Consider the following 14,107-nt stretch of genomic DNA (forward strand, 5'->3'; position numbering starts at 1 on the left):
CAGTGGTTTACATTATTCCTGAAGCACTGATCTGGAACATGTATACAGATTTGGAACTCGGATTTCATGCTGCTTATCTAATCTGCCTGCTTGTTCCAGGTAACTGACAGAAAATAGAGACAACCCGGCAACTAACATTTTTATAAGAAGACCACCAATGGCCGCTCCTGTATTATTCTCAGTTTAGGTTTCCCATACGCAGACATGCTTAATCAATGTATCTGAGAACGACTGACAACTACGCATGCATTTATATGACTACCATTTTTTAACCACAAAACATATTGACATAAATAAAGTCATCATTTGCTTACCGTTCAGGTTCTGATTATGTCTTGGTCTTTTAGTGTAAGTTTATCTCTCTTCGATATGCTGTATTTGTTACTCTGTCAAAGTTGTCCTGTTTCTTATACTATGTGGTTGGATGACTATTTCGTCTCTGCTGATTTCCTGTTGTCACAGTTCCTCTCTTACATTTCATGGCTCTAAAATTTGACTTCCCCTTCTGTGGTTCTTGTGTCAGTATACACGATCAAGTGTATAGATCTAACTCCAGTCGGTATGCTATTATTTTGATGTAGTAACTTTCTTAATGTCAAATAAAGGAAAACACTGGTAGAAGAGATTTTTCTCTCAAACTTTGTAAGTAGTTTACTCAAGCTAATATTTGGGTTACAAAAAAAGAAAGTTAAATATAATGCCTTACAATGAAACATTAATTCATTACCTATTAGTTCTTGCAGTAAAGTTCAGCGACAGGTAGGCATACAGGCAGTGCAATGATAAGGTAGAAAGTAAAGTAATGCTTTGCAATGTAAGATATAATGAAGTCAGGAAGTACATTTGTTTTGTTTTCTGCAGTAATAAGACCTCTGGCAGATGGGCGAAAAAACACAGCGTTTGTGTTGCATTTTCTTTTTTTTACGGATCTGACCACAGGTGCCTTGTTGTCTGTGGGTCAATTCCAGGGCCGTCTTTAAGGCAGGGCAAAAGGGGCAGCTGCCTTGGGCCCAGTCATTGTTGTGGGGCCCAAAGTAGCTGCCCCTTGAGCCTTCACTTCCTGAAAATAGTTAACAAGTGGATTTTGGAGGGCCCAGAAAAATTATTGCCCAGGGTCCACTTCCTTCCCCGCCCATAGTCATATGACGTCCACAGATGGGATCTCCCATCCTGGGTGGGCATCATTTGGCATCCTCGGCTTCCCGACGGTATAGAAGGCGCGCGCCGCCTCACCGAGGAGCTGGTGCACGTGCCCGGCGGCCGTGATGTCCGCCGGACACCCGCGACCGCTCATGACAGAGCAGGAATGTGGATCTGTGTGTATAAACACACAGATCCACGTCCTGCAGGGTAAAGGAGACAGATTGTTTGTTCCTATTATATAGGAACGCCGATCGGTCTCCTCCCCTAGTCAGTCCCACCCCCCCCAGTTGGAATCACTCCCTAGGTAACACATTTAACCCCTTGATTGCCCCCTAACTCCTTCCCTGCCATTGACATTTATACAGTAATCAGTGCATATTTATAGAACTGATCGCTGTATAACTGTCAATGGTCCCAAAATAGTGTCAAAAGTGTCCAATCCGTCCGCCGCAATGTCACAGTCATGATAAATCGCAGATCACTGCCATTACTAGTAAAAAAAAAAATAATAAAAATGCCATAAATCAATAACCTATTTTGTAGGCGCTATAATTTTTGTGGAAACCAATCAATATACGCTTATTGTGATTTTTTTTTTTTTTTACCAAAAATATATAGAAGAATACATATCGGCCTAAACTGAGAAACATAATTGGGGATATTTATTATAGCAAAAAGTAAAAAATATTGTGTTTTTTTTTAAAATTGTCGCTCTTTTTCTGTTTATAGTGCAAAAAATAAAAACTGCAGAGGTTCATTTGGGTACAGTGTTGCATGACCGCGCAATTGTCATTCAAAATGTTACAGCGCCAAAAGCTGAAAATTGGCCTGGGCAGGAAGGGGGGTGAAAATGCCCTGTATTGAAGTTGTTAAAGACAGCCCTGGTCAATGCACACAGCTTCCTAAAGATCTGTAATGAAGTAATGTGTTCACAGTCATAAAAATATATATATATATGTTTGAGTGCAGTTATTTACATACAGTACATACATAAGTATATTATCAAAAGTATTGGGACGCCTGCCTTTACATGCACATAAACTTTAATGGCATCCCAGTCTTAGTCCGTAGGGTTCAATTTGTGAGTAGTCGAGTTTTCCTTCCATTGTTGCCTTTATGGGATGGTGCCATTATACTATTCTGTTATAACTCCAACCACATAAATAATTCAAGGTTTGGGAGTGTGTCTATGAGAATGTTTGATCATTCTTCCAGAAGCACATTTGTGAGTTCAGGCACTGATGTTGGACGAGAAGGCCTGGCTCGCAGTCTCCTCTCTAATTCATCCCAAAGGTGTTCTATCGGGTTGAGGTCAGGACTCTGTGCAGGCCAATTCATTCCCTCCACCCCAAACTCCCTCATCCATGTCTTTACTGAACTTGCTTTGTCCACTGCTGCGCAGTCATGTTGGAACAGGAAGGGGCCAAGCCCAACCCCTGAAAAACAACCCCACACCATAACCCTCCCTCCACCAAATGATTTGGACCAGTGCACAAAGCAAGGTCCATAAAGACATGGATGAGCGAGTTTGGAGTGGAGGAACTTGACTTGCCTGCACAGAGTCCTGACCTCAACCCGATAGAACACCTTTGGGATGAATTAGAGAGGAGACTGCGAGCCAGACCTTCTCGTCCAATATCAGTGCCTGACCTCACAAATGCGCTTCTGGAAGAATGGTCAAATGTTCCCATAGACATTTTTACTAAAACTTGCAGACAGCCTTCCCAGAAGAGTTGAAGCTGTTATGGGCCAACTTAATATTGAACCCTACAGACTAAGACTGGGATGCCATTAAAGTTCATGTGCGTGTAAAGGCAGGAGTCCAAATACTTTTGAAAATAAAGTGTATGTATATGTGTATGTATTGCAACACTGGCAACTAGAAGAGGATGAGAAAGAATTTTAATACTCGTATGCATGTTTACGTGCCTGTATGAGCATATATCCCAGGTCTTTATGGGACATCATTTGTTTACTGATAATAAATCATATTTCAAGTTAGATTTTGCTGTTTGTTAAAAAAGTTTGAATAAACTGCTTTTTAGCATGCCACTTTCCTTTTGAGCAAACTGGTTTAGAAATACTTTGTTAACCCCAAAGTTCTCAGTGACTTCTTCCTATGTGTCAAGTAAACTAAGTAGGGCTGATTAAATAAAAACAGGAAGTAAAAGTAATGTTGCCCATATTCATATAGTATGTAAATACAGAATGAAATGTAATTTTAAAGGGTTAGTTCACCTTTACCAAAAAGCTGATTATATGCAGGTATGGGGTGCCTGTAGATAAAACAAACTGTGCAGCTTTGATCAAAGTTAAAAAATGTCCTTGCTATAGGACAGTACCTCCTGAAGCCTGGTCAAAAAGCTCCCAGATAATTCATCAAAACCTGCCTTGTTGCTAGGGTGTTGCTAAAACATTCCCAGTTGATACAAACGACCTCACATGAGCTCATTCTCTCTAGTCGCAGTAGCTCTGAGCTCAGCAATGCTGCAATGGAGAAGATAGTGGACCACATGTGTGGGAGTTTGAGAGCTCACACCTGTGATGGTGGGGGTCAGCAGCAAAGATTGAGAGTGTCTTAGCAGCATACTACTAACAAGTCAGAATGAGATGATGCCATTTCTGGGAGTTTTTCAGACAAGCTTTGGGACGTATGTACTGTATATGGCCTACACCTATAGCAAGAGCATTATCCAACTGCAGCACCACCCCCACACGAGCCGCTAGTTATGTTGGGTTCTCTGTTCTTACCTTGACTCGGATAAATGCCTCAACACCACTGACAACACAGACTACACACTTTAGCAGAGATAGGTTAGTAATTTTTCAATACCGTAGGGTCACCTTGAAATTAGACTCGAGACTTTGTAGAAAATAACAGAGTATATTGTCTGGTAATTATCAGATAAGACAGGGTATAGTGGAGAAAAATTTAACAGCATACACAATTAGGGATGGGCGAACGGTTTGGCCCGAGCATAAGTTCGGGACGAACTTTAGCTGTTTGGATGTTCGACAAACAGCCAAACAAATGAGTAGTTTGACCGTTTGTTAGGCCCCCCGAACCGACCACAATGCATTGCGGTGCTGAACAGTGCATTGCAAGCCCTGATTGGCTGAAGCAGGGAAAGCTTCAGCCAATCAGGACACAGAGCACTGTCAGAGTCATGATTGGACACTGTCATCATGACTTTATCCAATCATGGCTCATTCCCGCCCCACAGTATAACAGAATTCTTTCAGTGGCAGCCATTTTCAGTGTGATTTCGGCATGGAGAGAGATAGAACAGGGCTCTGTTCAGTGCTATCAGTTATTGTGCTATACTGTGCTATTTTGCTTCAATTGTCAGTGTAGAATATTAGTTTAGTGTCAGTCTAGGGTTAGTGTGAGTGTAGTGAGGAGGACCATCATTCAGCATTTCATAGTGTGCAGCTAGAGTAGGGACAGCTCAGATAGTTTCACTGTAGTGTAGTGAGACCGTGTCAGTAATCTTGACATTAGTGTATAGCTAGAGTAGAGACAGTTCAGATAGCCATATATTAACGCCATATTGTTTTGTGTGCGTTACTGCCAGTTTATTACCATATCGTTTTGCGTGCGTTACTGCCAGTTTAACGCCATATAGTTCTGTGCATCACTGTACGTTTGGCTCATTATATTGCAGTATATTATAGTGTATGCGTGGAGTGTGTCTGTGTAGCTTGAGTACTCAAATTAAAGTGCACCAGACACCTCTTTACATTGATTAAAGTGCATTGACGTACAGATTTCAACTTCTTCTTTACATTTGCTTATAAGCACCGCCCCCTCCATCCCAATAATGTTTGGGAGGACAACAAGGAGAGGCAGATGTTCCCTTGGCACTGTAAGGGGGCCAGCAACAAATGTGTCCACAGGCAAAGGTGGACGTGATGGTCACTCCTCAGGCAGGGCATCATTTCCTCTGTTTAGTGAGTTTGAGTTTGCCCGTGCTATCCAGCCACACCATGCAGAGATGGTGGTGGACTGGCTTACTAAACCTTCCTCATCCTCTGTCACACAATCAGAGATAAGTGTGCAGTCCCCTGCAGTTGCCAGAGTGGATAAACCTGCCTCCTTGTCCACATCTATTCCTGCCATAGCCCCAACATCAGTCATTGAGGAGTCAGCTGAGTTATTTGACCACAACGTCAGCCACTTGCTCCTTGATGATGCCCAGCTATTACTGGATTCAGATGTTGACTCTGAGGTTGAGGATGACAGGAACCTGAGCCTAGAGAGAGGGAGGAACACTGGTAGACAAATTGGCATTCATTTTCCCCAAGCCACAGTGTATTGCCAAGTTGTCTCCAGTGGTAATGATGAAGATGGAGGAGATGGAGATGATGATGATGATGAGGTCACTGATGCGACCTGGGTGCCAGATAGAGTAGAGGAGGAAACTGAAGGTGAGGTGGCACAACCCCAAGGAGGCCAACATCAAGAAAGAGTAGAGAGCAGCCACCCTATTCCATCACATTCTGCAGCTGTTATCACCCGGCCCTCTCCCCAAAGCTCAGCTGTCTGGGCCTTTTTCAGCACATGTGTAGCAGATTGCTCTGTTGCTATCTGCAAACTGTGTCTCAGGCACATCAAACGTGGCAAAAACATCAACCATTTGGGTACCACATGCCTAACAAGGCATTTAATGTCCAACCACTCAGCCCGTTGGCAAGAGCACCTAAAAGCCACACAAAAGGGGCACAAATCTGTCCCTCCTCCTCACCCACTTCAGTCTGCCCCGCTTTACCGAGTCATTACCTTTCAGCAGCCTCCACTGACAGGGATGATGGTATAGCACAGGGTGTCCCAAGTCCTAGCAGCACATCTGCCAGCAGCACATCATCAGATGTAGACTGTAGCCGGCAAATTCCTCTGCCCCATCTGCTGCAGCAGAAAAAAAAATACAGCCCCTGCCACCCACATGCCCAGCGTCTAAATGCAAGCGTATAAAAGCTGTTGGCTCTCCAACTTCTGCCTTTCAGCCTAGTGGATTCTGCCCCTTCTGTGAATTCACACAATGTGCTGTACCACAATGGCAGGTTCCTAGTCGCTACTACTTTTCACGTAAGGCCGTTCCACCTCTCTACCATCACGTGGAAGGGAATGTTCTGGCATTGTTGGGCAAGGCAGTAAGCCGTAAATTCCACCTTACTGCTGACATGTGTTCCAGCAAGCATGGGCAGGGACGATATATTTCGTTCACAGCACACTAGGTAATGCTGTTTGCAACTCAAAAGGATGCAGGACAGGGCTCGGTGCTGCAGCTTGTTGTGCCCCCACGTCTCCATACAGCTGGTGATGATGATGCCAGACCTGTGAGCTCTACCCCCTCCTCCTCCGCCACCTCCATGCCCTCCTCTGCAGAATTGTCCTATGAACATCAGGTACCCCCTAAGCGTTCAAAGGGCTATTCCATGAGTCAGGCTAAAAGGTGCCATGCAGTGCTTCAGCTGGTGTGTTTAGGGGACAGGAACCACACCGAAGCAGAGATTCTTGCAGCTCTGCAGGGACAGGCCCAGACCTCCTGTCAGCCCTTAGACAGGGAAAGTTGACACATGTGCCATGCCTGGCACATGTCCTCAGTTTGGTGGTGCAGCGTTTCCTAAGTATGTACCCAGGGTTGCAAGATGTATCAAAACAGGTCAGAAGAGTCTGTAGCCATTTCAGGCGGTCATACACAGTCAGTGCTCGGTTGGCTGAAATTCAGCAGGAATTCTACCTGTCCCTAAACAGCCTGATTTGTGACATGCCCACCAGGTGTAACTTGAGTTTGGCAATGCTGCAGCGGCTATACATGCAGCAGAGGGCTGTCAACGAGTACCTGTGCCAGTACAGCACGACGACAGGCTCAGGCTGCCTCGGCTTTTTTTCCCCATGCCAATGGCTGATCATTAAGGATGCATGCACTGTATTGTCACCATCTGAGGAGGCCACAAGGATGGCGAGCAGTGACAGTGCATGCATCAGTGACACAATCCCTGTTGTGTTCCTGCTGGAGCAGACTCTGGGTGGCATTATGGACAGGGCACTGGGGGCAGAGCAGCAGGAGGAAGAGGAGGACTTCCATTCCTCTCAAGACCCACATTATCCAGACACCATCATTCCTATGTCACAGAACACACAGGAGGAGAGAGGGGAGAAGGATGAGGAGGAGGATTCTGGCACTTTCATAGGCTTCGAAGAAGAGGAAGATATGCATCAATCTAAAGCGATGGCTTTCCAACCCCAGGACCCTTGGGAGTAGTACATGGCTGGGAGGAGGAAGTTCCAGATGCTGTCATCCTGAGTGACCCAGAGGAGTCTGCTTCTCAAGCCTTGGCAAATTTGAGGCGCATGGGCAACCTCATGCTTCAAAGCCTGCGAAAGGACCCAAGAATACGTGGCATAAAGGAGAAGGATGATTACTGGTTGGCAACCCTCCTTAACCACCGTTATAAGGGGAAGGTCTCAGAACTCATCCCTTCCCCACAGAGAGTGCAGAAGATAAAATCTTTTGAGGACACGTTAAAGAGGATTTTATTGAACGTTTTTCCTGACTCCAGTAGGTTACAGTGTGGTGGAAAACGTCATTTTGAGTTTTCTGTTGGTCAAGAGAGGAGCGTTGGAGAAGGCGTCCGTCTAAGTGAAGCAATTTGGAATTTTTTTAGTCCTCGCCGCCCAGGGTTGTCAGCTTCCACATCCCATTGGCAGCGTCTGCATCACATGGTGGATGATTACCTCGGGGCCAAAACAGAGATGGAGAGCTTTCCAGCTCACGATCCACTGACGTACTGGGTCATGAGAATAGACCACTGGCCAGAACTTTTCCAGTATGCTATTGAGTTGTTGGGCTGCCCTGCATCCAGCGTGCTTTCAGAACGGGCATTCAGTGCTGCAGGAGGTTTCGTTACTGATCATAGAATGCGTCTGTCCACAGACTCCGTGGATTGTTTGACTTTTATAAATATGAATCAGTCCTGGATTACCAGCTATGAAGCCCCTGATGCCGATGTCACTAAGTCTTTTTGGGATGTGGAATCTCTGCAGGACTTCGAGGCTGCCTAGCTTTGAGGGTGTTCAATCATTTCATCTGGAAGAATGTTTTTGGTATAGGTTTCATGGGCACAATTAACACCCAAAGACCAATTTTCTGAACCTGACAGGTGCATATCATTGCAATTTTTTACAGCAAGGCCAATTCTTGCTTCCATCAAGATTACCTCTATAGGGTTACAGTGGGAAGGTGCCACCGACACCCAATTTTTATGCACCCTTTACCCTTTACTTTTATCCAAAGTCAAAGCGACACCAGAATGTATCCAAAAATCTCTAATCTTGTTCCCAGTGCACTACATTGTGGCCTCATCATTCACACTGGCTCCCCAGCTGTTGCTGAGCAAAATAAAGGCAGTCTGCAGGGAAAATATCATTTTTTTGGCTTTATAAATGCAATTATTGCTGCAGCAGATTGTAGGCATGGTACAGATCTGCCACTTTACAGGTAGACTAAGGGGACCCCCCAGGCACTATATTGGAAGGGATTTTTTATTTTTATGATTTTACTTAAAAAACAAAACAAATCACTGCTCATTTAAAAATTACATTTTTTACAAACGTAATATATACATATAGGCCTTCAAAATGGGCACTTTTGATTTTTGACGTTCGGGTCCCATTGACTTTAATGGGGTTCGTTATTCGGGGCCAAACTTTTGCGGTGTTCAGAAGTTCTGGTGCAAACCGAACAGGTGTCTGTTCTGCCCATCCCTTTACACAATACACTAGGGTTTCTTGACATATTTAAAGTGGAGTTCCAGTCTGAGGGAAAAAGAATTAAAAGTCAGCAGCTACAAATACTGTAGCTGCTAACTTTTAACATAAGGACACTTACCTGTCGAGGGATCTCATGATGTCGGCACCCCAAGCTGATTTGTCCATCGGCTTTGGGTGCAGGTGCCAGCATTGCAAGTAAGGGAAACTGACAGTGAAGCCTTCAGGCTTCACAGCCAGTTTCCTGCTGTGCTGCGCTTTCTGAATGGTCCCGCCATCTTCTGGGACACACACAGATCCCAGGAGGCAGCAGGGAAAGGAGGAGGGTCCTGACATGACAGAGATCGCTGTGCGGGGATCTTACGAGGAAGTGGGAGTGGATACCTGTCAAAACCAGGTACCTGCTCCCCCCCAAAAAGTGCCAAATTTGGCAGTGGAGGGTGCGAACAAGCGGAGCTCCGCTTTAAGGTACTGCAGTAAACTAAAATCTGACCACAGCATACACTGTAGCTCTCACTAAATGAGCAACAATAGGCAACCAAGATAGGTACCAACACAGCTAGAGGCTAAGTTGTCTATGGGATCTTGCAATGACGGAGCTAAGCCTAGGCATTTGTAAAAGAAGACTGTAATGTAATGGTAACTGCCCATGGTTCAAGAAAGGTTGATCACACTCCCAGGTATGAAGCAGTGATTACTTTATTGAAGATAAAAATCCATCAAGATACATCATAAGACATCATGAGACCTCTATGCAGGCATGGCAATATTAACTTGTTTCACTAATCAAGGTTCGCTTAGTCATAATGGTAACTGCCCTTGACAGCAAGTGAGCTATGTACGGTCCAACAAAGCTAGCCTTCCCAAATCGAATGCTCAATGTGTGTGTGTGCAGCGTGTGCACAGTGGGCCCCCTCCGTATTGCAGCTTGTGTGTACTGCATGCCATGTGCACATTAGGGACACATGCAAAGATTTTACTGGTCCCTGCACCCTGATGAGAGCAATTTTCCATCAGCTGGTAATGTGGTGTTCTTCTGTTTGTACTGAGCCTGTACCTGCTTTCTTGTGTCTCCACTGTGCTCAGATTTCTGTTCCAGATGTTCCAGATGGAAAGAAGCTAGGAAAAGACTGCTTACTGGGAAGTTACATAGTTACATAGTAGGTGAGGTTGAAAAAAGACACAAGTCCATCAAGTCCAACATAGGTGTGTGATTATATGTCAGTATTACATTGTATACCCCTGTATGTTGTGGTCATTCAGGTGCTTATCTAATAGTTTCTTGAAACTATTGATGCTCCCCGCTGAGACCACAGCCTGTGGAAGGGAATTCCACATCCTTGCCACTCTTACAGTAAAGAACCCTCTACGTAGTTTAGGATTAAACCTCTTTTCTTCTAATTTTAATGAGTGGCCACGAGTTTTGTTAAACTCTCTTCTGCAAAAAAGTTTTATTCCTATTGTGGGGTCACCAGTACGGTATTTGTATATTGAAATCATATCCCCTCTCAAGCGTCTTCTCCAGAGAGAATAAGTTCAGTGCTCGCAACCTTTCCTCATAACTAATATCCTCCAGACCCTTTATTAGCTTTGTTGCCCTTCTTTGGACTCGCTCCAATTCCAATACATCCTTCCTGAGGACTGGTGCCCAGAACTGGAGAGCATACTCTAGGTGCGGCCGGACCAGAGTCTTGTAGAGCGGGAGAATTATCGTTTTATCTCTGGAGTTGATCCCTTTTTAATGCATGCCAGTATTCTGTTTGCTTTGTTAGCAGCAGCTTGGCATTGCATGCCATTAATGAGCCTATCATCTACTAGGACCCCCAGGTCCTTTTCCATCCTAGATTCCCCCAGAGGTTCTCCCCCCAGTGTATAGATTGCATTCATATTTTTGCCACCCAAATGCATTATTTTACATTTTTCTACATTGAACCTCATTTGCCATGTAGTTGCCCACCCCATTAATTTGTTCAGATCTTTTTGCAAGGTTTCCACATCCTACGTAGAAGTTATTGCCCTGCTTAGCTTAGTATCGTCTACAAATACAGAGATTGAACTGTTTACCCCATCCTCCAGGTTGTTTATGAACAAATTAAACAGGATTGATCCCAGCACAGAACCCTGGGGGACCCCACTACCCACCCCTGACCATTCTGAGTACTCCTTATTTATCACCACCCTCTCAACTCACCCTTGTAGCCAGTTTTCAATCCATGTACTCACCCTATGGTCCGTGCCAACGGACCTTATTTCGTACAGTAAATGTTTATGGGGAACTGTGTCAAATGCTTTTGCAAAATCCAGATACACCACGTCTACGGGCCTTCCTTTATCTAGATGGCAACTCACCTCCTCATAGGTGGTTAGTAGATTGGTTTGGCAAAAACAAATCTTCATGAATCCATGCTGATTACTGCTAATGATACTGTTCTCATTACTAAAATCTTGTATATAGTTCCTTATCATCCCCTCCAAGAGTTTACATACTATTGATGTTAGGCTAACTGGTCTGTAATTCCCAGGGATGTATTTTGGGCCCTTTTTAAATATTGGTGCTACATTGGTTTTTCTCCAATCAGCTGGTACCATTCCAGTCGGTAGACTGTCTGTAAAAATTAGGAACAACAGTCTGGCAATCACTTGACTGAGTTCCCTAAGTACCCTTGGGCGCAAGCCATCTGGTCCCGGTGATTTATTAATGTTAAGTTTCTCAAGTCTAAAGTGCTATGCTGGCTTATAATATATATCCGCCAGCAGTGATGGCTCCCTGCCGGCAGAACACAATAGCGCTGTGGGAGGGATTCCACCCATCAACACTGACCATGTTAATGGGGAAATTGAGAAATTTTCTTTCCTTCAACCCACAGTTGAAGGAAAGAAAACTGTATAAGGTAGGGCTTTCCTTAGGGTGGGGGGATGAGGAAGGTACAACCAATTAATGACCCGGGCCTAACAGAATGTCCTGAATCAAAGGTGGTGTTCACTCTGGGGCTAAGAAACAGCTAAGTTGAGTACATTTTTTGCCAACAACCAGTGGCAGAACAAAATTTAAAACATTTCCAGATTGTGGGGAATACTAGAGGTGGACCTTGCAGCAACACTAATGCCGCGTACACACGGTCGGACTTTACGGCAGACTTTGCTCGGCGGACTTTTCGATGCACTTTACGACGGACTTTCTGAATGAACGGACTTGCCTACACACAATCCACCAAAGTCTGTCGAATTTGTACGAGATGACATACAACCGGAGTAAAACAAGGAAGTTCATAGCCAGTAGCCAATAGCTGCCCTAGCGTGGCTTTTTGTTCGTCGAACTAGCATACAGACGAGCAGGCTTTTCGACCGGACTCGATTTCGACGGATTAATTTAAAACATGTTTCAAATCTAAGTCCGTCCAACTTTTGAGAAAACAAAGTCTGCTGGAGCCCACACACGATCGAATTGTCTGACGAAATCCAGTCCGCCGGGCAAAGTCTGCCGTAAAGTCCGCTCGTGTGTACGCGGCATAATGCCATGTACAGACGACCGGACTTTTCGTCGGACTGAACTCCGAAGGACTTTGACGGACTTGCCTACACACAATCACACCAAAGTCCAATCGTTTCGAACGTGATGACGTATGACCGGACTAGAATAAGGAAGTTCATAGCCAGTAGCCAATAGCTGCCCTTGCATCCTATTTTGTTTGTCGGACTAGCATACAGACAAACGGATTTTTCGATTGGACTCGAGTCCGTCAAAAAGATTTGAAACAGGCTCTATTTCTAAAGTCCGACAGAAAAGGTCGGATTAAGCCCACACACGATCAAATTGTCCGACGAATTCGTTCCGTTGGACCAGTTCGGTCGAAAAGTCCGGTTGTGTGTACACGGCATAAGAAATACAAAATGTCCTTGCTTCATAGTCCCCTAACCTTACAACTCAAGGGAGGGGGTAAATTTCATGCACTATCACTGGAATTGCACACAGGCCTAAATAATCGATTCAGTTTCAGTCATCTCCATTGTACCATGGAAATGGTCAAGAAAGCCATGGTTTTCTCTGCTAATGAGCCTAGCAGTGGGAAAAACAATCCACTTGGAAGTAAAGTCACTGTAGATCCGAGGGAGATATGCAAGGAAAATAAAAAACAGCATTTTAGCTCATCCACATGATTGGATGATAAAAGCAGAGCTTCCACTCATTTCAGATCTACGCCTTAGATATAGAGTGACTGCACTTTCAAGTGCACTTGCCGTGCAAAGTGGATTTACCTTTCATAAATAACCCCCAATGTGTCTATTGAATGTTACAGTAAAAATGTTGTTCCTGGTAGTTATAGCTTCAGCAATAAAAGTGGCAGAACAGCTGTTGGCTGCCGCAAACCCAACTTGATGTTCTATCAATACAGCATAATCCTAAGGACAGTGACAGAGTCTTTACCCAATGTCACCTCAGTTTTTTATCTTAACCAAGAGATTGTTGACCCTTTATTCACAATTTTTGAAGGCATCTTTGCTCCTCTGGCTGAGGGTCAACTTTTAAAGCATTATCTTCTGAAGTGTCAGTAGGAACGGTTTCTTATTGGGCCATTAAAGCTACTGAAAATTCTTAGGCCTCTCAAAGTTTTCTAATAACTGAAGATCTGAATGGTCACTCCACCCAGGCTACGTCAATGCCATCATCTCCTGTTACATCCCACTAAAAATAAGAAGTAAGGAGGCAACGTGGTCATCAGCAAATATCATTATTTCTCACTGCAGAATTGATCTAGCCTGTTTAGCAACTGTTGAGTTTGACAAGTGGAGCAATAACCAGCTTCTGATTCAACTGTTTGATGATTCGTTTTGATAAATTTTGTCTTGTCTTACTGCTGTTGCAAGTTAATCCCCATCATATGTTATCATGATGTTAAAGAAAAAAAAAAAACCAAAACTGTATACGCACCTTTCCCTAATTTAATTTTTTTTTGTGCACCTTTATGATAGCATACACCACAATGGTGATATTTACAAAGAATGGCATAAGAAAGGAATGAGCCATAATGTAAAGTTAACTAGTCCTATGGGACTGCAGGGGTGGAGCTACAACTCACTGTATGCTGCCATGAAGATGTACTAAGAAAGATTGCATTTTAAATGACAGTGATTGATTCACCACCAGGAAACGTTAAGTAAAAGTCAATTTCCTGGCGTCAACATGGCTGCATA

The 14,107-nt window shown here is 44.2% G+C and overlaps 1 protein-coding gene across 1 annotated transcript in view; it reads right to left on the bottom strand.

Moving 5' to 3' along the window:
- Positions 1–471, bottom strand: part of LOC141131682 (src substrate cortactin-like) — a 100,397-nt gene extending 99,926 nt beyond the window's left edge. The window contains exon 1 of the mRNA XM_073619234.1: positions 315–471. The gene's annotated coding sequence lies outside the window, so the exon portion shown is untranslated. The remainder of the gene's footprint in view (positions 1–314) is intronic.
- Positions 472–14,107: the final 13,636 nt, after the last annotated feature.

This window comes from Aquarana catesbeiana, linkage group LG03, assembly GCF_042186555.1.
Source record: "Aquarana catesbeiana isolate 2022-GZ linkage group LG03, ASM4218655v1, whole genome shotgun sequence".
Taxonomy (NCBI): domain Eukaryota; kingdom Metazoa; phylum Chordata; class Amphibia; order Anura; family Ranidae; genus Aquarana; species Aquarana catesbeiana.